The sequence below is a fragment of the Macrotis lagotis genome, chromosome X (genome assembly GCF_037893015.1).
Source record: "Macrotis lagotis isolate mMagLag1 chromosome X, bilby.v1.9.chrom.fasta, whole genome shotgun sequence".
NCBI classification, from domain to species: Eukaryota; Metazoa; Chordata; class Mammalia; order Peramelemorphia; family Peramelidae; genus Macrotis; species Macrotis lagotis.
In genome coordinates this window covers 265,372,901-265,388,043 of record NC_133666.1, presented here as the reverse complement: position 1 = coordinate 265,388,043, position 15,143 = coordinate 265,372,901, and the positions used below count along the sequence as shown (strand labels likewise).

The 15,143-nt window shown below is 34.3% G+C and overlaps 1 pseudogene; it reads left to right on the top strand.

Annotated features, from left to right (window-relative positions):
• The first annotated feature begins 243 nt into the window (after positions 1-243).
• LOC141500827 (small ribosomal subunit protein eS4-like) lies at positions 244-1,022 on the top strand (annotated as a pseudogene).
• The last annotated feature ends 14,121 nt before the right edge of the window (positions 1,023-15,143 follow it).

Here is a 15,143-nt window from a genome sequence, read left to right as displayed (position 1 = left end):
AAAAATAAATAATTGCAATATGGTGAAACCACAGTAAGGATAACAAAAGATTTAGCAGTTTTCACATTAGAGGAAGAAAGGGCTCTTGCCACCCGGCCCTGGGACCTGCTGGTCGTGCTTCTGGAGAAGGCGTAGAATGGCCCAGAGGGTTAAAGTGATGTGGCCAAACACAGCCATTAAGTAGTCCCCGACCCTACCTGCAGTCGAGTAAACTTCCTGCTTTATCCCAGATTTAGTGTAACCATGGCTCGTGGTCCCAAGAAACATCTGAAACGTGTAGCAGTTCCAAAGCACTGGATGCTGGATCAGTTAACAGGAGTATTTGCTCCAAGACCATCTACAGGTCCCCACAAGTTGAGAGAATGTCTCCCCCTCATCATCTTCCTGAGAAACAGGCTCAAGTATGCCCTTACTGGAGATGAAGTAAAGAAGATCTGCATGCAGCGATTCATCAAAATTGATGGCAAGGTCCGCACTGATATCACATATCCTGCTGGTTTTATGGATGTTATTAGCATTGAGAAGACAGGGGAACATTTCCGTTTGGTATATGACACAAAGGGACGCTTTGCTGTTCATCGTATCACAGCTGAGGAGGCTAAATATAAGTTATGCAAAGTGAGAAAAATCTTTGTGGGTACAAAATCTGGTGACCCATGATGCCCATACTATCCGTTATCCAGATCCCCTCATCAAAGTGAATGATACAGTTCAGATTGATTTAGAAGCTGGCAAAATCACTGATTTCATTAAGTTTGATACTGGAAACCTATGTATGGTGACCGGTGGAGCCAACTTGGGTCGAATTGGTGTGATTACAAATAGGGAGAAACATCGGCTCTTTTAATGTTGTTCATGTAAAAGATGCCAATGGCAATAGTTTTGCCACTAGGCTTTCAAACATTTTTGTAATTGGCAAAGGTAATAAGCCTTGGATCTCTCTTCCCAGAGGAAAGGGTATCAGTCTTACAATTGCTGAGGAGAGAGACAAGAGATTGGCAGCTAAGCAGAGCAGTGGCTAAATGATTGTAAATCATAAGAGAATTTGTAGGTTTTCAGTCAAGTTAAGATTTTTAAATTCAGTTTTTAAAATGATTATCCTACAAATGCAACAAATTACACCAAAAAAATAAGAATCTTAAACAGCTCATTTTTATAAAGCAATATTGAACAAGCCATAATGCTTTTCTCTTCTTTCCTTGAATTAGAGTACTTTGTGTATGACTGTTACATAAAATGGCGTGGAAGATGTACCTCTATTGGTTTTGCTTAACTTGTTACATGGGAAGTCTCACTGTGATTAGAGGATGGGGAGAGGAATATTGCAAAATGGCTGATGTTAAAACAAAAGATATTAATAAAACTTAAAGAAAAAAAGGAAGAAAGGTTTTTCAATATGATATTGCATAATCAATAGGAACTGTTGGATTACAATAGGAAACTAGGTTTACAATGAAGGATAACCTACCTAGCAAAATTTTGATGTAATAAAAATCATCCAATTTTGCATCCTGTAAGATTCTTCATTATTAATACTCTCTGAACCAGCCATATGAAACAGTGAATGGAGTGCTGGATCTGGAGTCTGGAAGACGCTTCATGAGTTCAAATATGGTCTCAGATACTTACTGTGTGACCTTGGGCAAGTAAGTCACTTAACTCTGTTTGCCTTAGTATCTTCATCTGTAAAATGAGTTGGAGAAGGAAAAGACAAATCACTTGAGTTTGTTTGCCAAAAAAACCCCTAAATTAAATGCAGTCACAAAGTGACTGCCATATCATAGACAGAACTTAGAAACTGCACAATCAAAACAGTGCTCTCTATCTCTTGTTTGATCAGAAAATCTTCCTTTATTTGTAGATCTATGGATCATATTCCCCTAATTTGCTTATGATATCACTCCTTATATCTTAATTATTTATCCATTTTCATCTTATCTTAGTATACAGGAATAGAGGCCCTTCAAGTTTTCTGAGGAAAAAACCATAGGTGAAAAGAAAATTTGAAACCAAACCCAACACTACAGAAAAGTATACATATTAAAGAATAATCATAAGGGACTTAATGATATTAAACTATTTATATTCCCATATGATAATATTTTCTCTAAATTCCAAGAACTTTAACATTATTATCATTATTAAGGTAGTTAACAAGAGTGCATAGACAAAAAGCATGGGTTTGAATTGATTTATGTTGGAGTGATCTCTTAAAAATATGAAAGTATGAGAAAGAAGGATGCACTAGGAGAAGGGGGAAAGGAAGTTAAATTTTTAATGGATGGTTAATAAATCAGAACATTATAGGTTTGCTAAGACTGCCATGCAAGTTCAACTTCATTTTCTTTTTGGAAAGAATATAATACTGATATATAGGAGGAATATTTTGGGTAAAGGCTACCTGGATTCCACAAAAATATTTGACAAAATCTCTCATGATCTCCTTGTGGGCAATATAGAGAGGTGTAGATTAGAGAATAATTCTAATCATTATAGTATGAACTGATTAAATAGCCAAAAGCAAAGACATGATGCATCAGTATAAAAATGCATGAATTTTTACCACTATAATAAATCAGTGGCAGTGCTCTATTCTTGGCCCTGTTCTTTTTTTAGCTTATCACTTCTTCTTCCCTCTAAATAGTATTTTATTTTTCCAATTAACATGTAAAAACATTTTCAACATTAATTTTTGTAAAATTTTGAGTTCTGTAATTTTCTCCTCCCCTTTCCAAAGAGAACAAGCAATCTTTTTATTAATATTTTATTTGTTTTCCAATTTGATACAATAGTAGCTTTTTGTAAGTTTTTTTGTAAGGTTTTGAATTTTACAATTTTCCCCCACCCTCCCTTCCCCCATCTCCCCACAGAAGGCATCCTTACATTATTTCCATGCTATACATTAATCAAAATTGAATGTGTTGAGAGATAAATCATATACTTGAGAAGAAAATAAAATATTAGAGATAGCAAAATTATGTAGTACATAAGACACTTTTTAAAAAAAATTGAAAAAATTGAAGGTAATAGACTTTGGTACTTGTTTAAACTCCATAATTCTTTCTCTGTATACAGATGGTATTCTCCATCACAGGTACCCCCAAATTGTGTCTGATTGTTGCACTGATGGAATGAGCAAGTCCATTAAGGTTGATCATCACCCTCACATTGCTGTTAGGGTGTACAATGTTTTTCTGGTTCTGCTCATCTTGCTTAGCATCAGTTCATGCAAATCCTTCCAGGCTTCTCTGAATTCTCATCCTACCTGGTTTCTAATAGAATAGGGTTCTGTAACTATATTACCACAATTTGTTCAGTCATTCCCCCATTGACGGACATTCATCTAATTTCCAATTCCTTACTACCACAAACAGGGCTGCTATGAATATTTTTGTACATGTGATGTTTTTACCCTTTTGCATGATCTAGAACAAGAAAGCTTATATAGGTTATATATGCACAATAATTTTGAACATATTTCTTTATTAGTTATGTTGTGAAAAAAGAAGAATCAACACAAAATGGAAAAACCATGAGAAAGAAAAGAAATTTTACATAAAAATACTATACTTTCATCTGCATTCAGATTTCATAGTTCCTTTTCTAGATGTGGATGGCATTTTCCATCACAAATCTTTTGAAATTGTCTTGGATCACTATATTGCTGAGAAGATCTAAGATGATCATGATTGATCATCACACAATGCTACTGTTTCTGTTCTTCTTATTTCACTCCCTATAAATTCATGTAAATCTTTCCAGGTTTTTCTGAATTCACTTACTCATCATTTCTTATTGAGCAATAGGATTCTATTACATTCCTATATCACAGTATGTTTATTCATTCCCCAATTGATGAGCATTCTATCAGTTTCTAAATCTTTGACACCATAAAAAAGCTGCTATAAATTTTTTTGTGCTTGTACTTTTTGTACTTTTCTCTTTTTTCATAATCTCTTTGGGATACAAACCTAGTAGTGCTATTGCTGGATAAAACTCCAACATTTATCATTTTCATTTTCTGTCTTGATCCTATTCTTTTCAACATTTTTACCAATGACATTAATAAAAAACTTATATAATATTATCATATTTTTCTAATGTTTTTAAATAATGATGTATTAGTTAATAAATTAAACTAGTTAGTGAAGGAAATAATTAAATAGAATTTCATGTAAGAATACCTGAGAGTTTTAGTGATCATGTTTCAGTGGCATGGTATGCCAAAAAAAAATATAAAATTTAAGCTTTACCTACAATGATAGAAGAATAGTATTCAGAACAGGGAGTTAATAACCCCACTGTGCTCTATTCTGTTCAGATTTGATGAGGGTTGCATTTTAGGAAGGACACTGAAAAATGAGTTGCTTTTTTTCACCAGTTATAAGTTAGTGACCTGCATGAGTAGGGCATAAAAAAACTAGGTTGTACAATGATTAGTCAAAGGACCCAAGGAGGTTTTACCTAAAAATAGCTTAGGGGCAAGCAGAATTATTGTCTTCAAATATTTGAAGAGCCCTCAAATATCTGACTTATTTTCCTTGGTCACCAGAGAAAAACTTGTTGGGGATGTTATAGATGGAAGTCACGTTTTAGGTAGGGTTTGGAACAAATAATAACAACAATAATAACTCACATTTCTATAGTGATGAAGGTTTGCAAATCTCTTTATAAATATTACCTAATTTGATCCTCACTACAACCCTAGGAGATATATACTATTATTATTCTTATTTTACAAATGAGGAAACTGAGACAGATAGTAGTTTAAATGACTTTCCCAGGGTTACACATGTAGTAAATATCTGAGACCAGATTTGAATTTAGAACTTAACTACATTGTACTACCTATCTACCCCAAGATAGTCTTGAAGCTTTGTGTTCCAATTTTAAGATTATAATCACAGGTGTACACAGAAAAATTACAATTGTCCTGGCACAACTTATGGACAGTGATGTTTCCTCCAAACTACACTACCTGGAGAAGGGGAAGAGTAATTCAAAATGTTCTCTTCAGAGTGTGTTTGCATAACTGACCAGGATCTGTGATTATGTTATATTATTTTAAATGTGTTCATTTATAGACCAGCAAATTACATTTTAGTTTTTCCTATAAGCATATTCTTATACATTGCTTTTTGTTTGTTTGTTTGATTTGTTTTCAATATTTAATTTATTTTTTTCCCAACCATACGCAATGGTAGTTTTTACCAATCTTTTTTTTTTGCAAGGTTTTGAGTTTCACATTTTTCTCCCTTCCTCCCTTCATTTCCCCTTCCTCCTGTCCAAAAACAATCTGATATATGTTTTACACTTATAACCATACCAAACATAGATCCTGATCATGTCATGAAAGAAGAATCAGATTCAAACAGAAGGAAGAAAACAATTTAAAGAGAAAAAACAGAAAAGAGAAAAAAACAGAAGACAACTTTTAAAAACTGAAGATAATAAGCTTTGGTCTTCATTTAAACTCCACAATTCTTTCTCTGAATATGTATGGTATTTTCCATCACAAGTCTTTTAAAATTGTCTTTGATTATTATACTGCTTAAATGAATAAGTCCATCATGGTTGACCATCACCCCATGTTATTTTTAGTGTATATAATGTTCTTCTGGTTCTGATCATTTCACTCAGCATCAATTCATGCAAATTTTTTCAGACTTTTCTGAAATCCTTTCCCTCATAATTTTTTATAGATATCACTTTCATATACCACAATTTGTTCAGTCATTCCCCAATTGATAGGCATCTCCTCAATTTTCATTTCTTTGCCATTACAAAAAGAGCTGCTATGAATAATTTTTGTACATATGGAATTTTTATCCTTTTTCATGAGCTCCTCAGACCCAAGAGTGGTATTCCTGGATCAAAGTGTATGTACATTTTTTATTGCCCTTTGTGCATAATTCCAAATTGCACTACAGAAAGATTAGATCATTCAGAACTCTATCAACAATGCATTAGTGTCCCAATTTTTCTACATCCCCTCCAATATTGATCATTTCCCTTCTTTTTAAATTTTTTTAAATTTTTATTTAAGGCAATGGGTTGTCCAAGGTCACACAACTAGGCAATTATTAAGGGTATGAAGGCACCTCCTGACTCCAGGACCCATGTTCTATGCACTGAGTCATCTAGCTGCCCTACCTTTTATGGTGTTAAAAAAAAGACCTCAGTCTTGGGGGCCACCTTATTCCTTTTATGAAGGAAATTAAAGTCTTTACTTCTAATATCTGATAGAAAGTAAGCCTCCAATAATTCAAGTTATTTTCCACAATCTTTCATTAAAGCCAGAAGAAAAATTCTATTTGTTTGTGCTCTCCAAGTAATTTTAATCATGAACAAACAGTTAAGGTTTTCCACGGGAGTATACAGAAGAGTAGAGATTCTCTCAAGGCAAGAATCACATCAAGTGCCAAGCCTTGGACCTTCAGTAAATATTTGTTTTTTGAATTTTATTCCTGAAATGTTCCCTACTAACTTGAAATAGATGATTTTTATGTCAAAAGGCTAATCTAGACCTTTGATTTCTCTTTCATCTCCCCATAATTCAGTATTTCTCAGCTTTTTCTCACTTATGATGAACATGAGTTTACCAGAGAGGAGATTAGCAAGAAAAACAAAGTACATTTAATTAAAGTCAAACCTACAGTACATCTGCTGTTCATGCCAGGGAAGGAAACAGGTGCTGGTGGTGACACATTTCAGCACAATTGCACAAAATCTGTGGCAGCACACCCACCATCCAAACACCGCAGGGAAAAAGCAACTCCGCCACCACACTTGGACTCAGGAAATTGAGAGTGGTCAGAACTAAGAGCTAATATGGAAAACTGGGATTGGTTGGAACTTCTGAGTTATTTTCCTATGGGGGCAGTTATAGAAACAATTCCAGTGCTGGACTCCTCCCAATCACCTTGTGTCTAGAAGCAAAACCTCTTACTTTTCCAAGCATTTCTTATAGAAACTCCATGGATTTGTATAAGCCACATAAATTCCAAATTATGTTGGTTAAAAACTCTCAGATGTGCAATAAGTCACTTGTGTATATGCAAAGGGTTTGAATTTCTGGGAAATTTTAATAGTCAAGACTTTTTGTTCCTTAAGGTATGGAGTTTATATATGGATAGGGAAAGAATAGTGGTTAATATAATTGCTTTGGCCTCATTTACAATATAGAAGTTTGAACAGAAAAAATTCAAGGTTTGGGACCTGACTTGCACAAAGACACTAAGTTACAGGACAGAGCACTTTGGTTAACAATATACTTAAACTTTTAAATTTCAGCAGTGAGATGGTGTAATGATTGAACCTAGAGTCAGGAAGACTTGAGAACAAATCTATCCTCAGACATCATCATCATCATCATCGTCACCATCATGGGTTCCTTAGCAAATCACTTAACCTCTGTTTACCTTAGTTTGTTCACCTGTCTCCTAGGATGTTGTGAAAAATACAGTTTTCAGTTTTCTATTTGTATAGTGCTTTGGAAATTTTAAAATAATATATAAAATAATTGTTGTAACTACTAAAGTTGTATTATTTCTGACCTGCTGTTGGGTGTCTCTCCCAATTCCCCAACCTATTTTTTATTATTATTATTTTCATTATCATCATCATTATTATTATTTACTTAGAATCATAAGAGTTAAAGAAGGAAGAGAGACTTCTTTAGATACTATCAAGTCAGGGGTTCTTAACCTAGGGTCCATGAATTTTTAAAATATATATATATATATATATATATTTCATTATAATTAATTTCCTTTGTATTTCTCCATATTTCATTTTATACACTTAGAAATGTTATTCTGATGAGTGGGTTGCTTTCACCAGACAGTCAAAAAGGGTATATTACACACACACACACACACACACACACACACACACACACACAAATCTCTCATTTTCAGATGAGGAAATTAAAGCACAGGGAGGTTAAGAATTGTCCAAGGTCACACAGATAGGAAATGGTAGAGCTGGAGTTCAAATCCAGATCCTCTGACCCTAAAACAAACTTTCTTTTCATCAAAACAGTTGCTGTTAAATAAACCTACACCTTTGCTAAAATACTTTATAAATTAAGGCCTATCTACCTATAGCCTCTTAGCTCATTTTTTTTTTCATAAAAGCATTTTGATTTTAGGTTGATATTCTTGACTCATCAAGAATATGTTGATAGAAATACTCTCCATCATGACTTCTTGCATTCGTTTCACTGGAATCATCTATATTTTGGAATATGTTGGAATAAATTTTAATGACAAAAATAGAAACAGAAAAACAGAGAAAGCATCAATGAGTGACTTAGTAGCATTTTTCAGAAATCATAAAGTTACAAGGGGACTTAAGGGTCATGTAGACATAAGTAGGTGGTGCAGTGGATAGAACATCAACTCTGAAGTCAGGAAGACCTGAGTTCAAATCCAGTTTTAGAAACTATCTCTGGGACCCTAGGCAAGTCACTTAGCCCTGATTATCTTAAAAAATATCATGTAGTTCAATTTCTTCATTTTTACAGTTAATGAAGCTAAGGATGAACTTGATAGAAACCAAAGAGGGAGTAAATTTTAGAGTTGCAATTTGAACCCAGGTCCCTGATTTTAAACCAGCCCCTCTTTTCCTTAAGTTCCACTGATATGACAGATAGGACCTCAGGTTAGGAGCCAGTAAACTTAGATTTTACTATTTGTTCTCCACTATGTATATGACCTCAGAAAGACCTCTTAATCTCTTTACTGCTCAGTTTTCTAATTTATTCAAGAAGGGGATTGGATTCTAAAAATTTTGAAGATCTCTGTATATTCTGTAATAAAATAATCAATTTCTGATATATGAATTTTATGTGTATGTTTTTTCTGGATGTTGTGATGCTCAATCTGAAATGATTACTAAAATTTGTCTTTTATATGATTAAAAACCTCATCCTCTAGAAATTGAAGGCTGCCAAAGCTGAGTTGTGCTCTTCTGCAATGGAGAATGTGGATCTCGTTAGTATACATAAAACTCACTGCTCTTGAGTTTTAATGAGATGACAGGAAGCAGAATTGATCTAATCATGAAGACCTTGGCTTGTGCATACTTTTGGCAGATGTATTTCTTCAGGATGGGTTGGGGAGTCTTTTCCTTCCCATTTGTTCTGGTGGTTGAGAAAGGAAGGCCAAGAGGGAAAATGGATTCTCTATTCCTTCCTGTCCAATTGACATTCTTGTCTATTTTCTTCCATATCCAGTTAGTAACAATCTCCTTCAGACCAGACCATTTCTGGCTGTTGTACTCTCAGAATAGTAAAGCATAATGAACAACTAATAATGAGATTAAAGGACACATTCACTTAATTATTGACAAGATTTATGTCAAGTAAAAAAAAAAATCTCAGTTTTTCTAAGTCCTTGCAAAGCCCTTCAAAGGAAGAACGAATGAGTCATGAAGAGTAGCTCCTTTACTCTAGAGGAATGCCAGGTCAGGGAACTGTGATTTGTAGCTGCTAATGTCTGGGCTTTCTCAATTCTTTATGTGTGCTCATTATAAACCTATATTCTTTCTTTTCCCCCTAATAATAATAGCTGTATATTTTCTACATCTTTAAGATGACTAGAGAACTTTGCATATATCTCATTTGATTTCCATGACAACCCTGAGACCCAAATATAGCTATTTATTTCTCCATTTAACAGTCAGGAAACTGGGACAAAGAGGTCTTAGGATCACAGATTTCTTGAGCTGAAGGATACCTTAAAAATAAATTAATACAAAACCCTAATTTCACAAAAGAAGGATATGAAATTTGTTACCTTTTTCAAACTTATAATAATAATCATAATGATAATTGATAGTCTTGGAATTTGAATCTAGGTCATCTGACTCCAAATACAATGGACTTTCCAAATGTCTTGTCCAGATTCACACAGTTAATAAGTATTAGAAACAAGTTTTGAACCTATGTCTGTCCTGTTTTCAGAATCTGCACCCTTTTCACTATTTCAAGAATTTAGACCTTCCCTAAACTTTCTCCCTCTGTTCATTTCCTACTCCTTCTGAACTGGATCTGCCTTAAGCTATTTTTCACTTGGCTCTCAAATCCCTTCAATCCTCTTAGTTTCAAAATAGTCACAGACTTTAAATACTTAAATATTTTGAATATTTAAAGTATTCGATTCAGTTAGCTAGTTCTATCATAGTGATGAGCAGGAAGGGGTAAAAGATCTTCATATCAGAGCTCTCAGGATAGGGAACATGTATAATAATATACAACACAAATATAAGAATACTAATAGAGAGTCATTGCATTTCATTGACTAGTTTCTGTTGACATCATAAGAAAGCATCTGCTACTCATTCACACACATGAATATTGAGGACATTTGCAGGTATCATATGTATACTTATGTATGTTTGTATGTATGTAACCTCCATCAATCAGAAAGATGTTTCTTAAGCACCAACTAGGTGAGATGTGCTATATTAGGTGCTGGTGATACAAATACAATGAGTGAAAGGATTAACTTAATAAAGTGATAGTAAAGTGATTAAAGTTAGACTATTTTTGTTTTTTGTTTTTTGTTTTCATTTTAGATCCCCAAGACCTACAAAGAACTTGACATTTTTTTTTCTGTTGGACTAATTTATGTATTTTTTCCTGTATCTTTTTGGGGGATAGAGAGGAGTAGCAGGTGTTCAGCACATTGTTTATTGGTTTGCTTTAGTTTTTCTTTTGGGGATATGAGTATTTGGGATGGAAGGTAGAGTGTTGGGGTCCTAATCTATGATTCTGTTTATTAAGATACTCCTGATATGGAAACTCTCTGAACCAGTGCAGGTTCATGACCTCTCTTTAACTTACAGTCAGTGGAGGATCAATAAATTATTAACTACTATAATGCTTTCCATAATGTCTGATTTCAATCATTCCATACCTTTTTTTTTTTAGGATTTTTGCAAGGCAAATGGGGTTAAGTGGCTTGCCCAAGGGCACACAGCCAGGTAATTATTAAGTGTCTGAGACCAGATTTGAACCCAGGTACTCCTTACTCCAGGGCTGGTGATTTATCCACTATGCCACCTAGCCACCCCAATTCCATATCCTTTTAAAATATTTTAGAAACCTCTTTCTTATTATGTCTATAAGGATATGGTTTTACTTTTTAAAATTTTCTAATTGCAAGAGCAGTTCTTCCTCACTCTGAAAAAATATAAATGAATTAATTCTGATTCTTATGAAATACACATTTATCCATAGTTACATTAATAGGCAAGGCCTTTAAGTCCTTATTGGGGTTTTTGTATATGAGAATTATATCACCCCTCCCCTGTGGACTCTAAAATAGTTTTCACATATAGAATCCCAAAGGTAAGGGGGGGGGGGATCATTAGCACCTTGATGAGGCCTTTGATCTCTTACTTAAGTGAACTACTGAAAATCATTCACCTGGCATTTGCCATGTAGTGACAAATTGACATATATCTGAAAAATGTTAATTTTCTCTTGCCTTTTTTGTTGCTTAAAAACCAATTCAGAAATTCTTCCCCCTTTTTTGGCCTATAACTTTAAAAAAGTATCCATCTGAGCCTAGGTAACCTCACAATGCCTGGTATCTTAGATAAAATCCTGCATGTTTCCTTTTTTGATCTACTTTGAGTAAATTAAAAAATAAAACCTCTTTACATTCATATTCTCATCTCCCACAAACAACCACTGTGCTCAAAATTCCTGAAGTATAGGTATGAAAGGAGCTTCTTCACTACCAATTAGCACCTAAACCACCTAAAATGTAGCCACTGGTAACTCACATTACATATAGGACTTTAACATTACAAAAAAGAAATCTAGGCAGTACCTCTGGAGCTTACAACTCTACAACATGGGACATTGCCATAGCATTGCAATGATTGGGAGGCTCACAATATGCAACTCCTTTTTCTAGGAATCTTAGAAGAATATCTTTTAATAAAGCTCTTGAGTATGTAAAACTTGTCCACATTTCCTTTTACCCTTTCCTGGTGTGGTCTCAGGTTACCATAGTCACTCATTTAGCAAAATATTTGCTACGAAAAGGAGAAATTGAAAGAAGTAGAAGAAATTGGCCATGTGCCATTCTCATTTTTAGTCAAAAAGCCCTCCTTCCAATTTCCACAGAGTTGATGAGGGCACTGAAAGTTGAGTTATTTACCCCTGGATACCCACTATGTCAGAGACATTGACTTGAACCCAGGTCTTCATGACTACAGAACAGCTATCTTCTATTTGTCACAAAATGTTCACTTAGTGAATATTTATAGAATTGGATAATGACTACCTTTTGAGGAATGAAAGTTTAAAGGGTGAAGGTTCTGACTTCTAATGGCATATTGTAATATAAATCTGAACCAGTCATAGATTATTTGTGTATATCTACAGGATGGCCTAGCACCTTAGATCAGTATAATTTACCCAGTCCCCCAAAGCCCAAAGGAACTCAGATAAATCTCTAAATATGTTATGTGTACCTTTACAGATGCAGTTGGCCCAATTCTGCCCAAATACTAGTATTGGTTTATTAATCTATGCCATTCAGACTAACATTATGATTCTAGCTAGGTAGATAGCATCAAATTAAAATAAATATTTATTAGACAAGGACCTTTATGAGTGTGATTGCAGTGGTTATTTCTAGTCACTAATATGCATAAGTTTTTCAATATGTCCTTCCTTGAATTTCAAAGATACTTTTCCTCTTGCATAACTAGGAGAGAAAAAAGAAATCAAGATTCTTTCATACCTCCACAAGCCCCATTATAAAATTCATTTTTTTAGCAGTACATGACTCACACAAGCCAAATACCTTTGTAATATTCATGTAAAGAGATTTATTAAATTTTTATTTGAATAGATAAAAATATCCAGATATTCCCATGTAAATCAAAACACCTTTGACTTCCATCTCTCTGTCATAGCTCCTTTTGCTTTCAAGTGCTACTCTATTCCCCATCGCACAACCCTAATACTTTACACACACACACACACACACACACACACACACACACACACAAAGTAACACAGACTGTAGTTACTATCATCTAAAGGGAAAAAATGTCATCTATCTTCAAAAAGGTACATCAGCTGAGAGATCAGTTGTTATAATGGCTCTCTTGGATATTAGGAAGAACTGGGATTTTTTTTTTTTTAGGTTTTTGCTAGGCAATGGGGTTAAGTGGCTTGCCCAAGGCCACACAGCTAGGTAATTATTAAGTGTCTGAGACTGGATTTGAACCCAGGTACTCCTGACTCCAAGGCCGGTGCTCTATCCACTGTGCCACCTAGCCGCCCAGAACTGGAATTTAATGTAATAATTCAATGAAAAAAATTCTAAATCAGTCCCAAATCATCACACTAATTCTTTGTATAAAATTTTAGGATCTGCAAAACACATCCATTACAACAGTCCTATGAGGTAAGTGGGATAAGTATCTATATCCCTAGTGTACAGATGAGGAAACTGAGACCTGGGGATTTCTCAAGAAGTATAAATTTGGATTCATTGTTAGAATCTGAGTTCAAACTTAGGTCTCCTGAGCCTAGTTCTTATTTTGTTGTTATTGTTGTTTTTATTGTTGTATCTATCAAAATAGTAACCAAATATATTTAAATAATTGATTGATTTTTGTATTTTCTACTAAAATTCTGCTCTAATGACTCACCATGATATTCAGGGATTTCAGATTCTCAAAGGCATTGGAAGAAAATCTTCAAGTCTGGATCTAGTCAAGGAATCAATGTTCCTTGACTAAGGACCTACCTATCTAAGAACTTAGAGCCTTCTTACCACAAGGCTGATGACCAGATGAACTAGATGTTGAGATGATGTGTATGGTATGTATGCACAAATGCACATGTATACATGTTATATATATATACATCTATGTGTAAATGCAACTAATTATATAATCTCCTAAGGAAGGAGTGGGGAAATTATTTGATTTACATGAGGGAAAGGATCAACGTCTCTTCTAAAATCATTTATTTAGCCATTTATGAGGTAATTTATATAATGATGATAGCAATAATAGTACTAGAATTTATATTCTTTAGGATCTGCAAAGGATTTTACATGTTATATTATTTGATTAACAAAACCATCCTGAGAGGTAGCTGAAACTATTAATCTCATTTTATGGACAAAATGATTAAGACTCAGATGAATGATCACATATCCTCTGTGACTGTTATTCCCCAATTTCATTACCTTGGAAAAGTCATTTAATTTCTCTGGATCTTAATTTCACTCTGAGAATCTGAGAAACCTAGAAATGGGTGGTAACTTAGAGGTTTCCTAGTTCATTCCCTAACAAATAAATCCATTCCTCATACAACTAGCAAGCCGTTGTCCAATTTCTAGGCAACTGATCCCATCATTTCTTGGCAAATAGAGGGAGAAGAAATAGAAACAGTGTCATATTTTATATACTTGGACTCAAAGATCACTGCAGATGGTGACTACAGCCATGAAATTAAAAGATATTTGCTTTTTTTGGAAGAAAAGTCCTGGCAAATGTGGACAGCATATAAAAAGCAGAGATATCACCTTGCTGACAAAGGTTCATGTAGTGAAAGTTTTATTTTTTCCCCCAGTAGTGGTGTATTGCTGTGAAAGATGGACTAAAAAGAAAGCAAGCTGAGTGCCTCAAAATCAACAGTTTTGAATTGTGGTGCTAGAGAAAACTTTTGAACATCTCTTGGACAGTAAAGAGATCAAATCAGTTAATCCTTATAGAAATTAATTCACACTATTCACTGGAAAGTCAAATTAAGAAATTTAAGCTTAAAACTCTGGTCGTATAATGAAAAAACAGGGTTCATTAGGGGGAGAAAACCCATAATTTTGGGAAAGATTGAAGGCAAAAAGGCAAGGGGTCTGCAGAGGATGAAATGGAGAGATAGTATCACAGAACCAATAAATAAGAACTTGAACAGACCTCCAGAGATAGTGGATGATATAAGGCCCCAGCAAATTGTGGTCCATGGGGTCACAAAATCACATACACATTGACCATTCTAAATGGATAGTTCATTGATGGGGTTGACACCCATGACATCTTCAATGGAAGCCATTTAATTCTATTCTACATTTACAAACTTGGTCTGTTACCTAGGGCCTAGG